Below are 13,789 nucleotides of genomic sequence, written 5' to 3'. Positions count from 1 at the left end.
GCATTGTCCATTCCATGTCTATATATATTCTTGAGATCACCTTGACCACATGAAGTTTGAAAATTCAAATTACAGTTTCCCATATTCGTTGAAGTGCATCTTGCCTTCAAAAATCTCTATTAATAATTTGTTCTTCAACATTTGATCATCCAGTTACAGAGGATGACTTTCTTCTAAAGGAAGGAACACAAATAGGTTTAAAGTTTGGATTCTATTATGCTTTAAGTTTTCGTAGAAAAGAGAAATCAATTGAGTACTTAAAATTTTGTATTAAAACAGATTAAAAAACTAAAATATTCTTTGTAACAAAATGACTATTACAGTTAAAAAATTGTTAAATTGAAGGTAATTTCCTTTATTTTTTATTGGATATTTTATTTATTTACCTTTTAAATGTTGTTCCCTTTCTTAGTTTCCTTTCTGGAAAACCCCTATCCCATCCTCCCTTCCTCTAATTCTATGAGGGTGCATCCCCATCCACTCATCCACTCCTGCCACCCCACCATCACTCCACAATCCCCTACACTGGGGCATTGAGACTTCACAAGTATTTATTTATAAAAGCTGTCTTACAAGAAGACATAATGTGACTAACATGGGCTCCATTTCCTGAGTGGAGTTTACTTAGCCCATTTGTTTAACAAGTTCTCTTCCTGTAAAGCCCTAGAGGTTCTTTACCTGCCAGGAGACCCCCAGTGAGACAATGAGACTCAGATCAATGCAAAAGCAAGAGGTTTATTTTTCATGCTGGTATCCACCTTAAACAGTCTTTTAAGCAAGTGCCCAAACGCAATCCCAATTCTAACTTACAAGCATCTTTTATACATTTTTACAGGTAGATTGAAGTAACAACAACTAGGCCATTGATGGGTAGTTAAGCTGATCTTTTGGCTGATTTTCTTCCTTGTGGCCTAAAGCCCTTTCCTGGAGCTATCTAAGGGGTGGGTGGGTCAAAATTGCTTAATTTTAGCATTCCAACTCAAGTTTTAGAGAAATAGTCTTCTGGCAGTTTAATATATTGACATAGCCAACCTGCTTAAAAATAGAATATCAACCCAAATCCTTTGGAGGAGAGCGCTGGATCCTCAGAAGTGCAGACAACCCTGAGAAGTCAGAGGAGAAAACTAATTTTTGCCCACATTCCTGATACTAGAGTGAACCCCCTAGTGCCATCGGTACCCTTAGGCACAGGGACCTAGGAACAGTCAGGGTCAAGACACTGAGTTTCTGCCTGCACTTAGAGCTGAAAGTCAGTCACCAGGAGTGCCTACCCTCCTGAGAGCAGAGGTAAGAACAACTCTTCTGAACCAAGCAATCTACCTGGAGACTTCAGGTCACACAAACTCAGGAGCAGCTCTCTGTTCCTAGATCCTTCTGAAAGAAAACAGGTCTACAGGAGTGCTGACACACAGGGCTAAAGAGGGTCAAGCCACTGTCAGAGAGAGCAAAACAAGCTAACATGATGGACAACCTGACGGCCAGAGGCAGCCACAAGAAACTGAGCAATACAAACCAAGACTATTTGGCATCATCACAGCCCAGTTCACAAAACAAAGAAAATACTGGATATCCAAACGCACTGGAATAGCAAGATTTGGATTTAAAATCACATCTTAGGATGATGATAGAGGAATTTAAAGGACAAAAATAACTTCCTTGAAGAAATACAGGACAACATAGGTAAACAAGGTAAAAAGGACCCAACATTTTGCTACACAGAGGAAAGACATCTCAGATCAAAGACAGACACTAGCTCAGAGTAAAAGGCTGGAAAACAACTTTCAAGCAAATGGTCCAAAGAAACAAAGCAGAGTAGTCATTCTAATATTGAATAAAATCGACTTTCAACCAAAAGTTATCAAAAAAAAAATAGGGAAGGACACTCATATTCATTAAAGGAAAAATCCACGAAGATGAACTCTCTATCCAAAATATCTATGTTCCAAAAGCAAGGGCACTTACATACATAAAAGAAACCTTACTAAAGCTCAAAGCACAAACTGCACCTCACACAATAATAGTAGGAGATTTCAACATCCCACTCTGATCAATGGACAGATCATGGAAACAGAAATAAAAAAGACATAGAGAAACTAACCGAAGTTATGAACCAAATGAATTTAACAGATATTTCTAGAACATTTCATCTTAAAACAAAGAATATACTTTGTTCTCAGCACCTCACTGAACCTCCTCCAAAATTGATCATAAAACTGGTCACAAAATAGGCCTCAACAAATACAAGAAGATTTAGATAATCCTTGGGCATATACCCAAAAGATGCCCCAACATAAAAAAAAGGCATGTGCTCCACTATGTTCATTGCAGCCTTATTTATAATAACCAGAAGCTGGAAAGAACCCAGATGCCCTTCAACAGAGGAATGGATACAGAAAATGTGGTACATCTACACAATGGAATATTACTCAGCTATCAAAAACAACGACTTTATGAAATTCGTAGGCAAATGGTTGGAACTGGAAAATATCATCCTGAGTGAGCTAACCCAATCACAGAAAGACATACATGGTATGCACTCATTGATAAATGGCTATTAGCCCAAATGCTTGAATTACCCTAGATGCCTAGAACAAATGAAACTCAAGACGGATGATCAAAATGTGAATGCTTCACTCCTTCTTTAAAAGGGGAACAAGAATACCCTTGGCAGGGAAGAGAGAGGCAAAGATTAAAACAGAGACTGAAGGAACACCCATTCAGAGCCTGCCCCACATGTGGCCCATACATATACAGCCACCCAATTAGACAAGATGGATGAAGCAAAGAAGTGCAGACCGACAGGAGCCGGATGTAGATTGCTCCTGAGAGACACAGCCAGAATACAGCAAATACAGAGGCGAATGCCAGCAGCAAACCACTGAACTGAGAATAGGACCCCAGTTGAAGGAATCAGAGAAAGAACTGGAAGAGCTTGAAGGGGCTCGAGACCCCATATGTACAACAATGCCAAGCAACCAGAGCTTCCAGGGACTAAGCCACTACCTAAAGACTATACATGGACTGACCCTGGACTCTGACCTCATAGGTAGCAATGAATATCCTAGTAAGAGCACCAGTGGAAGAGGAAGCCCTGGGTCCTGCTAAGACTCAACCCCCAGTGAACTAGACTGGTGGGGGGAGGGCAGCAATGGGGGGAGGGTTGGGAGGGGAACACCCATAAGGAAGGGGAGGGGGGAGGGTATGTTTGTCCGGATACCGGGAAAGGGAATAACACTTGAAATGTATATAAGAAATACTCAAGTTAATAAAAAAAAAAAAAGATAATCCAATGCATCCTATCATATCACCACCAACAAAGGCTGGTCTTTGATAAAAAAAAATGACAGAAAGCCCACATATACATGAAAGTTGAACAATGATCTACACAATGATAACTAGTTCAAGGAAGAAATAAAGAAAGAAAATAATGACTTCTTAGAATTTAATGAAAATAAAGTCACAACTTACTCAAAATTTTGAGGCACAATGAAAGTAGTGCTGAGAGGAAAACTCATAGCTGTGAGTGCCTTCAAAAAGAAACAGGAGAGTGCATACATTATCAGTTTGACAGCACACTAAAATCTCAGAAAAAAAAATATATCAAAGAGGAGTAGAAGGCAGGAAATGATCAAACTCAAGGCTGAAATCAACCAAATAGAAACATAAAGAACTATACAAAGAATCAAGAAACCAGGAGCTGGTTCTTTGAGAAAATCAACCAGATAAATAAACCCTTTGCCAGACTGACCAGAGAGTACAGAGAGTGTATCCAAATTAACAAAATGAGAAATGAAAAGGGAGATACAGTAACAGAGTCTGAGGAAATTTAAAAAAAAAATCATCCGATGTTAATAAAAGAAACCTATATTAAACAAAACTGGAAATTCTGGTGGAAATGGACAAGTTCTAGACAAATACAAGTTATCAAACTTAAATCAGGATTAGATAAACCATCTAAATAATCCCATAACTCCTTAAAGAATTAGAAGCAGTTATTAAAAGTCTCCCAAACAAAAAATAAAAAATAAAAAATAAAAAAGGCCCAGAACCAGATGGGTTTAGTGCAGAAATCTATCAGACCTTCATAGAAGGTATCATACCAATACTATCCAAACTATTCCACAAAATAGAAAATGACAGAACACTTGCAAATTACTTTTATAAGGCCACAATTACTCTTATACCTAAACCACACAAAAAAACAACAAAGAGAACTTAAGAACAATTCTCCTTATGAATATCAATGCAAAAATAATCAATAAAATTCTCACAAACTGAATCCAAGAACACATCCAAACGATCATCCATCATGATCAAATAGGTTTCATCCCACAAATTAAGGAATGGTTAAATATATGGAAGTCCATGAACATAATCTATTATATAAACAAACTCAAAGGAAAAAAAGAACCTCATGATCATTTCATTAGATGCTGAACAAGCATTTGAAAAAATTCAACAACCCTTTCATGATAAAAGTCCTGAAGAGATTAGGAATTCAAGGCCCACAACTAAACATAATAAAAGCACTATGCAGTAAACCAGTAGTGAACACTAAACTAAATGGAGAGAAACTTTAATCCCACTAAAATCAGGGACTAGACAAGGCTGCCCACTCTCTACCTACTTATTCAATATAGTACTCGAAGTCCTAGCCAGAGCAATCAGAAAACAAAAGAAGGTCAAAGGAATAGAAATTGGAAAGAAAGAAGCCAAACTATTGCTATTTGCAGATATGATAGTATACTTGAATGTCTCCAAAAATTCCCCAGTAGAACAATGACGCCTGATAAACATCTCCAGCAAAATGGCTGGATATAAAATTATCTCAAACAAATCAGTAACCTTCCTCTACTCAAAGGATGAACAGGCTGAGAAAGAAATTATGGACATGATAACCTTCACTATAGTTGGTGTGATTCTAATTAAGCAAGCGAAAGATCTATATGACAAGAACTTCAAGTCTCTGAAGAAAGAAATTGAAAAAGATACCAAAAGATAGAAAGAACTCCCATGCTCATGGATTGGCAGGATTAATTAATAAAAAATGTCTATTATGCCAAAAGCAATCTACAGATTTAATGTAATCCCCATCAAAATTTCAACACAAGTCTTCATAGAGTTACAAAGAGCAATTTGCAAATTCATTTGGAATAACAAAAGACTCAGGATAGCAAAAAACTATCCTCAGCAATAAACTAACTTTGGGAGAAATCATAATCCCTAATTTCAAAATCTATTAGAAAACAATAATGATAAAAACTGTATGTGATTGGCACAGAGACGACAGGTACATCAGTGGAACAGAATTGAAAACCCAGATATGAATCCACACACCTATGGTCAATGGATTTTTGACAAAGGAGCTAAAACTATCCAATGGATAAAAGAACATTTTCAAGAAATTGTGCTGGATCAACTGGAGGTCAGCATGTAGAAGAAAGCAAATTGATCCATTTTTATTGCCCTGTACAAAGCTTAAGTCCAAGTGGATGTAGGACCTCCACATCTAACAAGATACGTTCAAAGGAATAGAAGGAAATGTAGGGAAAAGTTTCAATCACATAGGTACTGAGGGAAATTTCTTGAAGAACACATTAATGGCTTATGTTATATGATATCAATGGGACCCCACAAAACTGCAAAGCTTTTGTTAGGTAAAGGACAATGTCATTAGGAAAAAAGGGCAACCAACATATTAGGAATCTGATAAAGGGCTAATATTAAAAATATACATAGAACTCAAGAAGTTAGACTGCAGAGAGCCAAATAGCCCTATAAAAAATAGGGTAGAGTGCTATACAAAAATTATCAGCTGAGGAATATAAAATGGCTAAGAAACACTTAAAGAAATGCTCAACATCTTAGTCTTCAGAGAAATGCAAATCAAAACAACTCTGAGATTCTATGTCACACCAGTCAGAACGGCTAAGATCAAAAACTCAGGCAATAACAGATGCTGGGGAGGATGTGGAGAAAGAGGAACACTCCTCCATTGTTGGTGGGATTGCAGACTGGTACAACCATTCTGGAAATCAGTCTGGAGGTTCCTCAGAAAATTGGACATTGAATTACCTGAGGACCCAGCTATACCTCTCAGGTATATACCCAAAAGATGCTCCAACATATAACAAAGACACATGCTGCACTATGTTCATAGCAGCCTTATTTATAACAGTGAGAAGCTCCAAAAATCACAGATACCCTTCAGTAGAGGACACAAAATATGTCTTACATCTCCACAATAGAGTACTACTCATCTATCAAGAACAATGACTTCTTGAAATTCATAGGAAATGGATTGAACTAGGAAATATCATCCTGAGTGAGGTAACCCAATTACAGAAAATCACACAAGTTATTCATTCACAGACAAGTGGATATTAGCCCAAAAACTCAAATTATCCAAGATACAATCACAGACCACATGAAGCTCAAGAAGAATGAACAAAGTGTTGATGCTTTACTCCTTCTTAAAAGGGAGAAAAAATATTCATAGATGGGTATATGGAAGCAAGGTTTGGAATATCTATCTATATCTATATCTATATCTATATCTATCTATCTATCTATCTATCTATCTATCTATCTATCTATATATATATATATATATATATATATATATATATATCTCCACCAAAACTAATAAGATTGTTGAACCTAAGAAGTACATGCTGGCAGGAGTCAGATATAATTGTCTCCAGAGAGGAATAGTCAGTGCTTGTCAAATATAGTGGCAAATACTAGCAGCATACCATTGAACTGTGAATAGGATCCCAGTTGGAGGAACTAGAGAAAGAATTGAAAGAGCTGAAGGGGCTTGCAATCTCATAAGACCAACAATGCCAACCAACCAGAGCTCCTAGGGACTAAACTACTATCCAAAAACTATACAAGGACTGACCCAGGACTCCAGCTGCATTTGTAGCAGAGGATGGCCTTTGCTGGGCACCAATGGAAGGAGAAACCCTTGGTCCTGCCAAGGGTAGACCTCCAGTGTAGGAGAATGTCCAGGGGAAGGAAGGGGGCATTGTTGGGGAGCAAAGCACCATTATAGAAGAAGGGGTGGCAAATGGAATAAGGGGATTATGTCTGGGAAATCAGGAAAGGGAATAACATTTGAAATGTAAATACTAAAATATCCAATTAAAAAAATAAAATACCGGGGTTGGGGATTTAGCTCAGTGGTAGAGTGCTTGCCTAGCAAGCTGAAGGCCCTGGGTTCGGTCCCCAGCTCCAAAAAAAAAAAAAAAAAAAAAAAGAAAAACAAATACCATACTATAAAAAGATTTTCTTTTATGAATGATCTTATTTGTACACTATAAACTTTCAATGGCAGGAACTATATTCAAATTATCCTATGTTGTGGTTTAAGCTAAAGCTGGTACTATGTTAATTGCTTCCCCTAAATTGCATGAGAGTCTGCAGGCAAGACACTGAAGGTCTCGCCAGTTGGTTTTAATGGATAAATTAAGTTTCTGGTTGCCAATGGCTGTGTAGGGAGACAGAGGCAGGACTTCAGGAATCCACCTGCTCCATCCCCCTGCCAGGGAGCTATGGAGGAGGAAGGAATAACTGACATGCTGGGTAAAGGGTAGCTGCCATGCCTGAGAAGGCAGGACAGAGAGACACCTAACATGTAAGGTCAGGGAAAGAACAGTCCTAACCCCCTCCCCTCCCTTGGGTCTAGGGCAACGATTTTGAAATATTGATTGTAGTAAGTAATAACTCAAGAATATCAAAGGGGGGGTTTTAGACGTGTGGACGTATGGGAGTGGCCCAGCCATTGAACTGTATAAGGCCTATTAAAATGTAAGGCTTCATGTGTGTATCTTTCATTTAGAAATCCAGAAAATTGGGGCAGGTAGTGAGGACTGTAAGCACTGTGTCTGGGTCGATTATAGTAGAGATTAATTAATTGGTAAGTGTAACTTGTCTACACCTTAGGTCATTTTCTGAAATTTGATAATTGGAGCAAGCAGCTGCTTTTTTCTGAGATGATGTTATATGACACTTCATCCAGTCAATAGGCAACTGTCTTCAGATCTGTCAAGATGTTCTTAAGATACCAAAAGAGAAAGTGGCGTCAAATGTATTCTACCAAAGGTATTAGTTACTTTTCTCTTCCTTGTGACAAAATCCTTAACAAAAGCAATGTAATGAAGGAAGGGTCTATTTGACTCACAGTTTAAAGACCCAGTGCACTGAAAAGGCGAATAAGCTGCAGATGTATAGGATGCTCTAACTGGGTTAGCAAGAATTTAAAGCATGTTCATTCCTCAGCTGCAAAGCAGAAGTAGAAATGGATAAAATCTTTCTAATTTCCCCTTTGCATGATTTATTCAACTTGGTGTTGTAAATATCCATCTTATTTTCCCAAATGAAGGGATGATATGAGAGCTGTGCACCAGCTTTATAAAGAGAAGGCTTGGGCTTAGCCAAGAGTATTTCTTTCTCTGTTCTAATTATTCCTAGGTTTAGGCCTAGAACCTTTAGCCTTCCTACAATCTAATCTTCTAAGTTGCCTGATTCAGTCCAGCTTCTCGCTAAATCGATTCTCACTAAATTGATTGGCTCATGCTAACTTCATAAATATGTTCTAATTGTTTGGCTCCTCAACCTCCGGATCATTCTGTCTTCACCTGTGTCTAGATTGTTCTCTCTATTACCTCTCGTTGTAAAACTATCACACCCATATCTTTTTCTCTCCCTTTGGTGACCTTAAGTAGCCTCTTTTTCTTATGCTGTTTTGGTGTGAGTTAAGCCTATTCCATCTCTGACTCATTCTGGCAAATCTTTTTCTCATTTATCACAGTGTCTGCCTCTCAAGGAGATGTTATTTTCACACAAGGCTGCTTTTGTTCTACAAATTAACTTTACCTTACCCCCAACCATTAGATTGAATTCAGGGACCCCTATGCTTGAATTAAGGGAAGGATTGAAGAAGCTGAAGGGGAGGGTAACCTCATAGGAAGACCAACATTCTCAACTAACCTGAACCACGCAGAGCTCCAAGAGATGGAGACACCATGGCTATGAAGTGCCTAAAGAAATGTTCAAGGGTTGGGGATTTAGCTCAGTGGTAGAGTGCTTGCCTAGCAAGCGCAAGGCCCTGGGTTTGGTCCCCAGCTCTGAAAAAAAAAAACAAAGAAAGAAAGAAAGAAAGAAAGAAAGAAAGAAAGAAAGAAAGAAAGAAAGAGAGAAAGAAAGGTTCAAGATCTTTAGTCATAAGGGAAATGCAAATCAAAACAACACTGAGATTCTACTTCATACCAGACAGAATGGCTAAGATCAAAAACTCTGGCGAGAGCAGATGCTGGCAAGGATGTGGAGAAAGAGGAACACTCCTCCATTTGTTGGTGGGACTGCAGACTGGTACAACAATTGTGGAAATCAGTCTGGAGGTTCTGCAGAAAATTGGATATTGCACCACTTGATGACCCAGTTGTACCTCTCTTGGGCATATACCCAAAAGATGCTCCAACATATAACAAAGACACATGTTCCAATATGTTCATAGCAGCCTTATTTATAATAGTGAGAAGCTTCAAAAGACACAGATGCCCTTCAACAGAGGAATGGATACAGAAAATATGGTACATCTACACAGTGGAATACTACTCAGCTATCAAAAACAATGAGTTTATGAAATTCAAATTGATGGAACTGGAAAATATCATCCTAAGTGAGGTAACCCAATCACAGAAAAACACACATTGTATGCACTCATTGATAAGTGGATATTAGCCCAAATGTTCGAATTACCCTAGATGCACAGAACACCTGAAACTCAAGAAGGATGACCAAAATGTGAATGCTTCACTCCTTTAAAAGGGGAACAAGAATACCCTTCAGAAGGGATAGGGAGGCAAAGCTTAGAAGAGAGGCTGAAGAAACGCTCATACATATTCAGCCACCAAACTAGATAAGATGGATGAAGGAAAGAAGTGCAGGCTGACAAGAACCGGATGTAGAGCTTTCCTGAGAGACACAGCCAGAATATGGCAAATACATAGGCGAATGCCAACAGCAAACCACTGAACTGAGAACAGGACCCCCGTTAAAGGAATCAGAGAAAGGACTGAAAGAGCTTGAAGGGGCTTGAGACTCCATATGAACAACAATGCCAACCAACCAGAGCTTCTAGTGACTAAGCCAGTACCCAAAGACTATACCTGGACTGACCCTGGGCTCCAGCTGCGTAGGTAGCAATGAATAGCCTAGTAAGGGCACCAGTGGAAGGGGAAGCCCTTGGTCCTGCCAAGGCTGAACCCCCAGTGAACGGGATTGTTGGGGGAAAGGCGGTAATGGGGGTAGAATGGGGAGGGGGAACACTGATATAGAGGGGAGGGGGAAGGATTAGGGGGATGTTAGCCTGGAAACCTGGAAGGGGAATAACGTTTGAAATGTAAATAAGATATACCCAATTTCATAAAGATGGAGAAAGGAAAAGAGTGATAATGGGCTGGTACGAGGACCCTGGCGCATAAATATTAGAGCTCTTCCTGGTGTGGCCTCAGTGGGGAAAACGCACTTAATCCTTGAGAGACTTGAGGCCCAAGGAATGGAGAAGACTGTTCACGGGTCTCCCTCTTGTACACAAGTGGAAGGAGGAATGGGATGAGGAACTGTGGGACGGGAAATGGGAGCCATGACTGAATTGTAATAAATAAAAAAAAATTTCCCCCAAAATGTACAAAAATGGATAAAAATTATATTTGGATTGTAACATGAATTATAGCACATTTAAGAGAAAGACAAAATTAAAAGTTGATGAAATTCAAAGATGATCTAAACAGCTTCTCATATGCAACTGAACTCTTTTGTAGTAGAAAGCTGTTTCTACTAAAGGCTAACCCACGATAGCAGAAAACCACGGGTTCTCCTGAGGGTTCAGACATACCGACATTTTGTACCAACGCTATTCTTTCATGTCTTACTTTTCCTTATTCCACTTGTGTAGCAACTCAGAATATTTTTATGGTTGAAGTTCAGCGAGTATATCAGCTTGAATAATGTGGTGTAATTCCAAATTCAGGAACTCATTTGGTCATTGAAAATATTCAAGCTGTTGTCTGGGAGCTTAGTAGAACATTTGTGCATTCTTCTCGCTGTCTGTTAAGCTTTGTGTGCCTCTGGGAGGTGATGATTTAGACTGGCTCAGAGCATGATGGAATCGGCATATTTATATTTCTCATGCTGTTGCTTGTGTCTAGAACTGCAGAAGCATATATGGGCATACACCCAGAAGTCTCAGTTAATGCAAATCATAGACCATATGTATTGGGAGGGGCACAATCGAAGTGTTACAAACATGTAAATACCAGGAACTCTTTCTGCAGAGTAATTTCTTATGATAGGCTGCTCGTGTCCCTCTCATTGTGTAAAATGAATCCAACACACAGCAAAGCCATTTACAAGCTATCTTCACAGCACTAAGCTCTGATTTAGAAGACTGACCATACAATAAAACTAAGGTCTATTTTCATCTCCCCTCCTCTTTCACTCTTGTTTTTCGTTTTGTCTATCATGCTTCTCCTTCCCCCTCTCTCCTTCTCCCTCTCCATCTTCTTCTACTGTAGTTTTTTCATTCCTCCCTTCTCCCTCTCTCTGCATCAAATGACAACAATAAATAACCTATCAGGTTAAGATTTTCACACATGTTCCCCAGGATTCCACAAATAAAGACCTACCTTGAGTGCTTAAAGTATGTAGAAATGTTTGGAAGTATCTAGTTATGGTAACATTTAGTCAGAAAAGAAATGCAAGAGTTAGCCAAAACTTTCTTCACTGCCTGAACATACTAATAAAAAAATTAGTATGTTCAATCTCCTGAGACTGAATCATGCAGTCCCTGTTGCCTCAGGGATTGTACTATGTCAACTGTCAGTGTGTTCTAGTTCCAAATTTATCACCCGCCCATGTCAGAATACCCAGACACATTGATCTGGAGCAATCATGTGGCTCTTTACCTTTATCCAGATTTTCCAGGGGAGGGGGTCAAATTTTTCACAAGATATTTCACGCTGAGAAAGTATGCAGTCTGTCCCCTGATGAGACAGTGAGGGTGAAGTTGTTCATTCTCTTCCTCTGATCTTTCTTGTAGGATATGGCTTGTGATGTCTCCTAATGTCATTTAAAAAAAAAAAAACTACTAGACTCAAAATACATAGTTGTAAAGCCCAGTCCCATCCAGTACATCTACAAAATAATTCCTATGTCTAACTCTTAGGGATTTTTATGTAAGAGGGGCCAGAAAGATTATAAGAGCCAGTGGACAGGGGAATTTGCTATGAGACATTTTTTCATAGAAATGTCTGAAGTGACTTTCAGGTTCAGTGTCTGTGGACTGAGTAAGAACAGGACTTTTGACTGGGTGCAGTTGCCAACTATATTTCTTACATAGACAGTGAGAAAGGTAGGAAGGTTTGAAGACTGTCTAGGTTCTGAGGTTTCATAAAGTGGTGTTTTCGATGAAAGAGTGAAGTGTCCACACATTTTAGAAATAAAAACACTGAATAATAAGTCTGTGTAGGTCTTAGTGTTAGAATGATAATCAAGGCAGAAGACTATCTGGAAACAATCTTATGACAGTAGAACTTGCCACAGAAGTTTTGAAAGCTATCAGTTGATCATTATGGATAGAACACAGATTGGTTGTCAACTCTTATTGGATACTACCATGAGTAAAATTGCAGAGATAACACAATATTTGTAACTGGTCAATTTAAGGCTTGTCTTTTAATTTGTTTCTATCAGAGCTCAAATTTTTCCATAACAGAAGATTTCTTTGTCATGTAAAAAATCACTTCAGCATTTGATAAGATGGATATTGATCATACAGTCTTCTTTTATTACCATAAAAATGTCTGTTTGGAAAAATCCTCTATACTAATCTATCAGTGTGGGAGAGAGGTGATGCTATCACACTGAGATCACTTCTACATTTCTAACATATGGCAGATTAGATAGGTGATAGATGATAGACAGACAGAGCAACATATATACACAAGAGAAAGATGGACAGACAAAAAGAAAGATGGATAACTCCTATCATTTCAGTTCAGTTCTGTGGTCTGCATGCTGCTTCAACTTCTCTCGCAAGTCCTAATATTTCTAGAAATATGTCCTCATAATTTCATAGATGTAACTGTGTAAGGCTATAAAAAGGAGTAATAGTATGGGTAATAAGTATAAGGTTATCCTTAAAATCAAGTATAAAGACGTGAGTTTAACTTCCAGGGGCCACAGAAAAATCAAGGCATTATAATGTGACTTATAATTCCAATAATGTGAAGGTAGAGACAGGGAGATACTTAGGAATCCTTGACCAGATGCTGGCTGAGCTTTCTTGTTGAGGCCCATGTCTTATGGATAATCTGTCTCCAAAGTAAAACATAAAGTATATATAAGAATTGATACACACGTTCAATTACTGTTCTCCAGTAGCACAGATAGACACATGAACAGATACACAAAGAGATACATAGGCAGACAAACACAGGTAGACAAACAGAAAGACACACACATGTGTGCTTAAAAATACAATATTTGCGGTTGTTTTTTCAGGTTTAAGAAAAATATCAGACTGGATATTGTCTACCATTTTGCTGGTATTTCAAAGTGTATTCTAATTAGATTGTCTTCAATAAATATCCTAAAAATATTCTACAAATAATATTGTAAAATCCAAGAAATAAAATTTTAAGTTTACTTGCATACAAATTAATTCTCTAGTCTGTTTCTGCTCAACAATTATCTGAAATGATAAAAAGTCTACAAATTTATA

At 38.3% G+C, this 13,789-nt stretch overlaps 1 long non-coding RNA gene across 3 annotated transcripts in view; it reads right to left on the bottom strand.

The window, feature by feature from the left end:
• LOC120096272 (uncharacterized) overlaps window positions 1–13,789 on the bottom strand; it is a 139,611-nt gene that overhangs the window by 40,008 nt on the left and 85,814 nt on the right. For all 3 annotated transcript variants that reach the window (XR_010057046.1, XR_005492528.2, XR_005492527.2), the window contains one exon: window positions 11,973–12,126. This is a non-coding gene — a long non-coding RNA (uncharacterized LOC120096272). The remainder of the gene's footprint in view (window positions 1–11,972; window positions 12,127–13,789) is intronic.

Source organism: Rattus norvegicus, chromosome 13 (assembly GCF_036323735.1).
Source record: "Rattus norvegicus strain BN/NHsdMcwi chromosome 13, GRCr8, whole genome shotgun sequence".
Classification (NCBI taxonomy): domain Eukaryota; kingdom Metazoa; phylum Chordata; class Mammalia; order Rodentia; family Muridae; genus Rattus; species Rattus norvegicus.
The sequence above is the reverse complement of the archived record's forward strand: the minus strand, read 5'-3'. Positions and strand labels throughout refer to the sequence as shown.